The sequence below is a fragment of the Strix uralensis genome, chromosome 7 (assembly GCF_047716275.1).
Source record: "Strix uralensis isolate ZFMK-TIS-50842 chromosome 7, bStrUra1, whole genome shotgun sequence".
Classification (NCBI taxonomy): Eukaryota; Metazoa; Chordata; class Aves; order Strigiformes; family Strigidae; genus Strix; species Strix uralensis.
The window spans coordinates 1,738,688-1,744,759 of record NC_133978.1 but is presented as its reverse complement, the minus strand read 5'-3'; positions in this window follow the sequence as shown (position 1 = coordinate 1,744,759).

Sequence of the window (6,072 nt, the reverse complement as noted above, 5' to 3'; positions counted from 1 at the left end):
TACATGCCTCAGTCCTTTTATACCCCAAGTTTCATCTGAAAGGGTCATCCCATGCACGGTAAATAAGAGCACACTTTGCTCTGTAGGGATTGATCTGAGGTGAGACAGACAAGGTCACAAGCTGCTCAGCCAAGCTGACAGTGTTTTTAACATGCACTTTGGTGACACTCACCATGCACACACAGCAGAAAACCAGCAATGTTATACTTCTGCACTTTTAAGTAAAAAACCAAGGGGTTAGGGTTTTTTTCCACCACCTCCTCAGCCAATATTTATTTTTCTGTCAACGCTGAAGGAATCACTTTTACTATAAATTTATTACAGTGGTAATACCTTTGTTCCTTACCTGATCCCGATGGAGATGTCTCAAGGGCAATATTGATAGCGAGACAGCAAGATGTAAAAATAAGGAGGTAAATGGGACAATGCATGATTTAGGGCTGTGAGGGATTGGTCCCACCTTGGAAAGTGCCTGTTGCTGGGTCACTGGTAGGTGAATCAGCTACAGCCCTGGTCATTTTAAGAAGATGAGGACCTGCTATTTGGAAGACCACCATAGTTAAATGACTCAACAATAACAATTCCTGCTTCCACACCCAGTACAAGGGGTTCTGGGTTTGCACCTTTCCAGAGAGATCCTGAGCCCAAGAAATGGGGGGGCGGGGGGGGTAGATCTGGTACCTTGCTACTGATAGCACACAGCACTCAACCAAAAGCCTCCCTACCAAGGCAAAAGAGATTTCACCAAAATATCTTGACGTTGTTGTTACAGACTTACAAAAAGATCAGCTGTATTCTGGGCTTTAGCAAGAACAGCAGCTCTGCCAGCTCTATTATTTTACCTCATTAGCTTTTCCTGATGTCCTGCTTCCATTTTCTTTGAAATCAGGGCAATGGCAGAATTCTCTTTTGTGCTTTAACAGAGAAACTCTCAGAGAACTGAGATTCCCACTTTCCTCAGCAGCACCTGGCTGATCAATTTTGGAGAGCAAGAATGATTTTTCAAGAAATCTCAAACCCACAACCCAACTTAAAAAATAGTATTTCCCATTTGTAAAGATGTGGGTTCCCAGTGGATTACAAGGCAAAGCCAAAAACCATATCCATCCTCCACGAACAAGTCTAAAACATGTTTGAGCCGTAAGTGATGAGAAGATCAATGGCCCAGAAAAAATCAGCAGATGGCCACACATTTGGCTTCTTACAGGGCAGGAGGTATGAAAGCTGCATTTCCCTTTTCCTTTCTTCCAGCTAGTCCTTTCCTGAAGGTCTCCACAGCACAGGGCCTCACAGCTGAGGTGCAAAGCAAGAATAAAACCTGTCTGAGGATTACGCAACAAATCCACCTTTGGAACTGGATAGACCCTGAAACATCCCACTCAGAAACTATCTCCCATGTCCCACTGTAACCCTCTCTAGAAGTCCACGGGACAAGGTCTCCAGTGACTTTTTCAAGGGGAGCTGCCTTATCTTTGAGCTTGCATGGCTCTCTTTTCCTACTAGCCCAGCTAAATCTCCCATAGACCATCCCATCTCCCCATCACATATCTACCTGGATTTCCTTTTTTCAGGGAAAAAAAAAAAAAAAAAAACCAAACAAAAACCAACAACTTTGAAGGGTGAAATTCTGGTCAGGGACCACAAATCACTGCTCTTCACTGGCTGCCCGGGGGTCAACCTGGCCCTGGTGCTGCTCATGGTACTCTCGTGGGATGTACCTGTCTTTCAAGGACTAGAAATGATTGTGTACCCCCAAAACTCTAGTCTCTGCGAAAATTGCAATTCTCAGCTGCTTTTTTAAAGACTTAGGCATCCCCCTACATTCTTTGAGGGCTGCTTGGGGTGGGCTGCTCTATGCCTGGAGATGCCCTGCCACCTCGAACTCCTCTCCATGCCCAGAGACTTTTCCTGTCCTGACTCCATCTACCTGCAGGAGATGGGGACTGTGCACGTCCAGATTTGGGACTGGTTAAGAGAAACACTGGAAGAGTGATGTTCCTTGGTCCCCAGACCCACCTTGTGCATATGCAGTCCCAGTTGTGAAGATGTTAAAAAGCAGATAGCTGCTGGTTGACCTGTAGATAGGTTGCACACAGATATCAGGGTCATGAAATCCCAGAGACAGCAGAGGGGTTCTCCCCTTTCCCCCCAGTGCCTTTGGTTTAGCATCTCTTCTGTAGCTCCAAATACTGTCAGTAAATTTGGGAAGGATAAGATGTTGTGCAGGAGGAAAGATGTGGCATGGTCAAGTTTTGCAAAGGAGCTCTGTGAGGTGGCTCATACTGCTGACACAACCAAGTTTCTCAAATTTATACTAGATAATGTCCCACGATAAAAAAATTTAAAAAAAAATAATTAAAAAAAAAAGGCAGCGGAGCACATACACAAGGCACAAATGGCTATACATTGAAGGAGAGCAGCCCGAGAGGGAAGAGAAACTGGGATGAGTAATGCTATATTTAACAACTGGCAAGTTGCCCAAATTCCTGAAAATTTTTTTCTCGGTTTGGCTCTGTTCAGCGACGAACTTGTTCTCATGTAAAACGGCACTGGCACCTAGTGGCTGCTGGATCCAAGCACAGCACCGCGAAACTCCGCAGGTAGGAGGGGAGGGCTGTTTGTCACCGTATGCCAACAGTAAATGACAGCCGCAGTGCTATTAAAGGGCAAACAAAACAAAGGACTTTTCTCTCAAGAGTCTTTCTCACTCTGCAGCGCTCGGAGCTGCTGAATTTTCTGGACATAAAACATTATAAAAAGTTCCATAAAAACTCCCCCCAAACCAAAAAGCCTGTGCCCACTGGTGACAAATAAATAAATAAGCCTGCTACAAGGTGTTTCACAAAGGGACCTGCTCTGGGGCACCGGTGGGACTCTCCAGGTACCCTAATTCTGGCTCTCAACATCTCTTCTCCCATGAGAAACAACAGCTTCCTAAAAATTCTCTTTTGGGGTCAGATGCTCATGTTTTAGAGGGCAAATCTTACCCGTGAGCATTTTAAGTGTGCAGTTCAATTTTGCTTGCATAAACATGGTCAGTGCGAGCACTACTAAAATAAGTCTACGGTTAGGGTAATGGAATAATACAAACAAAATTATTTGAAACAATCAAATAAAACATCTGTGTTGCCTGAGAAAAGATTAACCACTATTTCCTTTTTCCCGGTTCATCTCTTTTAGGGAAATAGGAGCACTCCTGTGCTATTTATTCTAGTTTACACAGTGTAAGGAAAACAGCAATTAGAGAGTGATTGTTATACTGAGATTCATTAGGCAGCACCATTTTCAGAGCAGAAAGCAGTTCCTGTGTTTCATAAAGAAAAAAATTTTTCATAATATCATAATTTCATAAAGAAAAAATTTTTTTCCCAGAAAGAGTGGTCAGAGAGTGGAATAGGCTGCCCAGGGAGGGGGTGGAGTCACCATCCCTGGGTGTGTTTAAGGGTCATTTGGATGAGCTGTTGGGGGATGTGGGGTAGGGGAGAACTTTGTAGAGTCGGGCTGAGGGTTGGACTCGATGATCCCGAGGGGCTTTTCCGACCTGACTGGTTCTGTGATTCTATAAAGAAGATCTGACCCTGTTTTAAGGGTCTGCGATGTGTCTCACCATGCACAGTCCCACATAAAAACAGGAGCAAAGTGGGAAAAACTTGGCAAGAAACTTTCTGGATCATTTTGCAACTTGAGCATTGATGTGCTGACCAAGCCTGTCCCATGGCACAGTGGGATGCTGGAGCAGCACCCTCTGCTGCTGCCTGTATTCTACACGTCACCACTGCCATCAGAGTAATTTTACTGATGAGAGCAGGGTGGATGGGCCGGCTGGGTGAGTTATTAAGAAAGGACATTAAAAGCATCTTCAGGGATTTGATTCCCAGTGTTCTTTTTCCAAAGCGCTCTCTTTCCTGAGAGCTTCCTTTTTGTGGTTGCTTTGAGCTCCTCCGAATGGGGATCTCTGAGACTGATTGCAGCTGGTTTAAAATGAATAATTCATTCTCTCCTACTGATTTTAAAGAGAGGCAAAATTAGCTGACTGATGATTCTCTGAAGAATTAAAGAGATTGCATACAAAATTGGTACACATTGTTGGAACTTATTAAACATTTACAATTGTTTAGCTGTAACACACTACAAGAATTCTAAATCCAGATCTGAAAAGCATATTTTCTTCTCCCTGTGGCCTTCAGATCTACCGCTTACAGAGGTTGGAAGAGACTTAGGGACTGCGGAGCCATCCCTGCTTATGGCACCCCATAACAGCGCTGGTGGGAGGTACCTCAGGAGAGGCCTGCCAACAGCACTGGGTCAAGGTGGTCATGGCTTTATCCAGCCAGCTCCTGAAGCCCCCAGGAGAACCTCTACCTTCCTGGGGACCTTTCTGTGTTGAAACCCTTTCAGTCAACAGATTTTGGAACTATCTTTCTGCTCTTTCAATGGAATCTTCATTGTGTGCTTTGATGAAACCCTCCATTGATCTTTCATGTGGGTTGGAGGGGCACCACGAGCCCTTCTGGTGGCCTACCTGGAGGCGATTCAGGCTTTGGCCATCAGCTCTGGGCAGCCCTTTATCCAGTCAGAGCATGCTCACCTTGTGTCCTTCCTGATCTAAAATGAAGCAAGCTGAGGTCTGTTCAGAACTACCTCACCCACAGCTTTAATTCACAGATTCAATTCTTACTTATTTCCATCTGCAGTACCTGAAATATAAATTTATTGCGATGAAATCCAACCTTGCTCTGGTTGGACATCAGTTACCTTTTGTTAGCAGCTGTAGGTTCCCCCTCACCAACAGGTCCCTCCCCAAATCCCCATTCTGCATATGACCCCTGTTGTAACTCCAGTGCTCTCCCATGACAGACTCCTATTGAAACAACCTCTGGCACATGTAAACAACCTTAATTTTGATCTTTTTGGTGTGTTACAAAGTGATATTTAGACGGTAAAATGCCATCTGCTGCCCTTGCTGTGGTTGGATGGCTGGGCAGGAGCTTAACACAAGGACAACAAGAGTAGATAAAGTCAGCCTCAAAGTCTTTCTTTCCCAGCATCCCGCCTCTGGACCATGTCACAGATGTATTATGTCTTCAGGTCATATAACCAGAGCAAGCATATGTAGTCCTTCCAGGGACTCAGTGGCCTCCAGCCCACCTGTAGTTTCTTGAGACACTCGTAATTTTTTGAGAGCTTTCAGAAGGTTTATCTTCCAAAAACTTGCCCAGCATCCCCTTGAAATGACACAAACTCACATGTGGTGGGCAGCACGCAGCCCACCTGGCACACTGGTCAGTTCAAAAGTGACATTTGTGAAAGAGAATAACACAGTCTAGCAGGAAAACACTGCCAACTGCTTCAATATTTTATTTCCTTCCTTCCTCAAGACCTTTGAGGTAGGACCCTATGCAGTCAACTCTCATCAGGTACCTGTGAATCCAAGACTGCTGATTTATGGAGAACTATGCACAATTCATTTCATATGATACTGTTGCCCCACTACTCCCCATAGTCTATGGTGGCTTTTAACTCAGAGAATGAATCCTCTAAATGCCCTAAACCAGAATGATTGAATGAAATAATACTCCAAGCTTTGTGATGAGTATCTATCCTATTTATCCCTTTACCATCCTAAGAGGTCAACTTTGTACTTCAAGCACGATCTCTTCTGATGCCTGGTGAATTCAGCAGCTCTTTTCTGTTTTATGGACTAGGCTCAATTTTATGGACTATTTTATGGTCTGGATTAGCTCCCAATATGCACTAATTCTCTCAGAGAAAGCCTATTCACAATCAATAAGCACTTGTTTAAGGACTAAAGAAAACCAGTTGCATCCTTTATTACAATGAGAATCAACTGCAATGAGATTGGACCAGGATGGGAACTGCTTGAATGAGAATACATTGGACTAGTGAGATTGAATTGCAGGTAGAAGTCAAAACTTTGCAGGAAGTTGAGCTTTGCACAGCGAAGGATGACCAGCGGCATTCAAAGGGCATCAATTACGTATAGAGACACGTATGCCAAAAAAAACCCTCCCAGGTGTGCATTGTGAACATCGCAGATATCAAATGTACTGC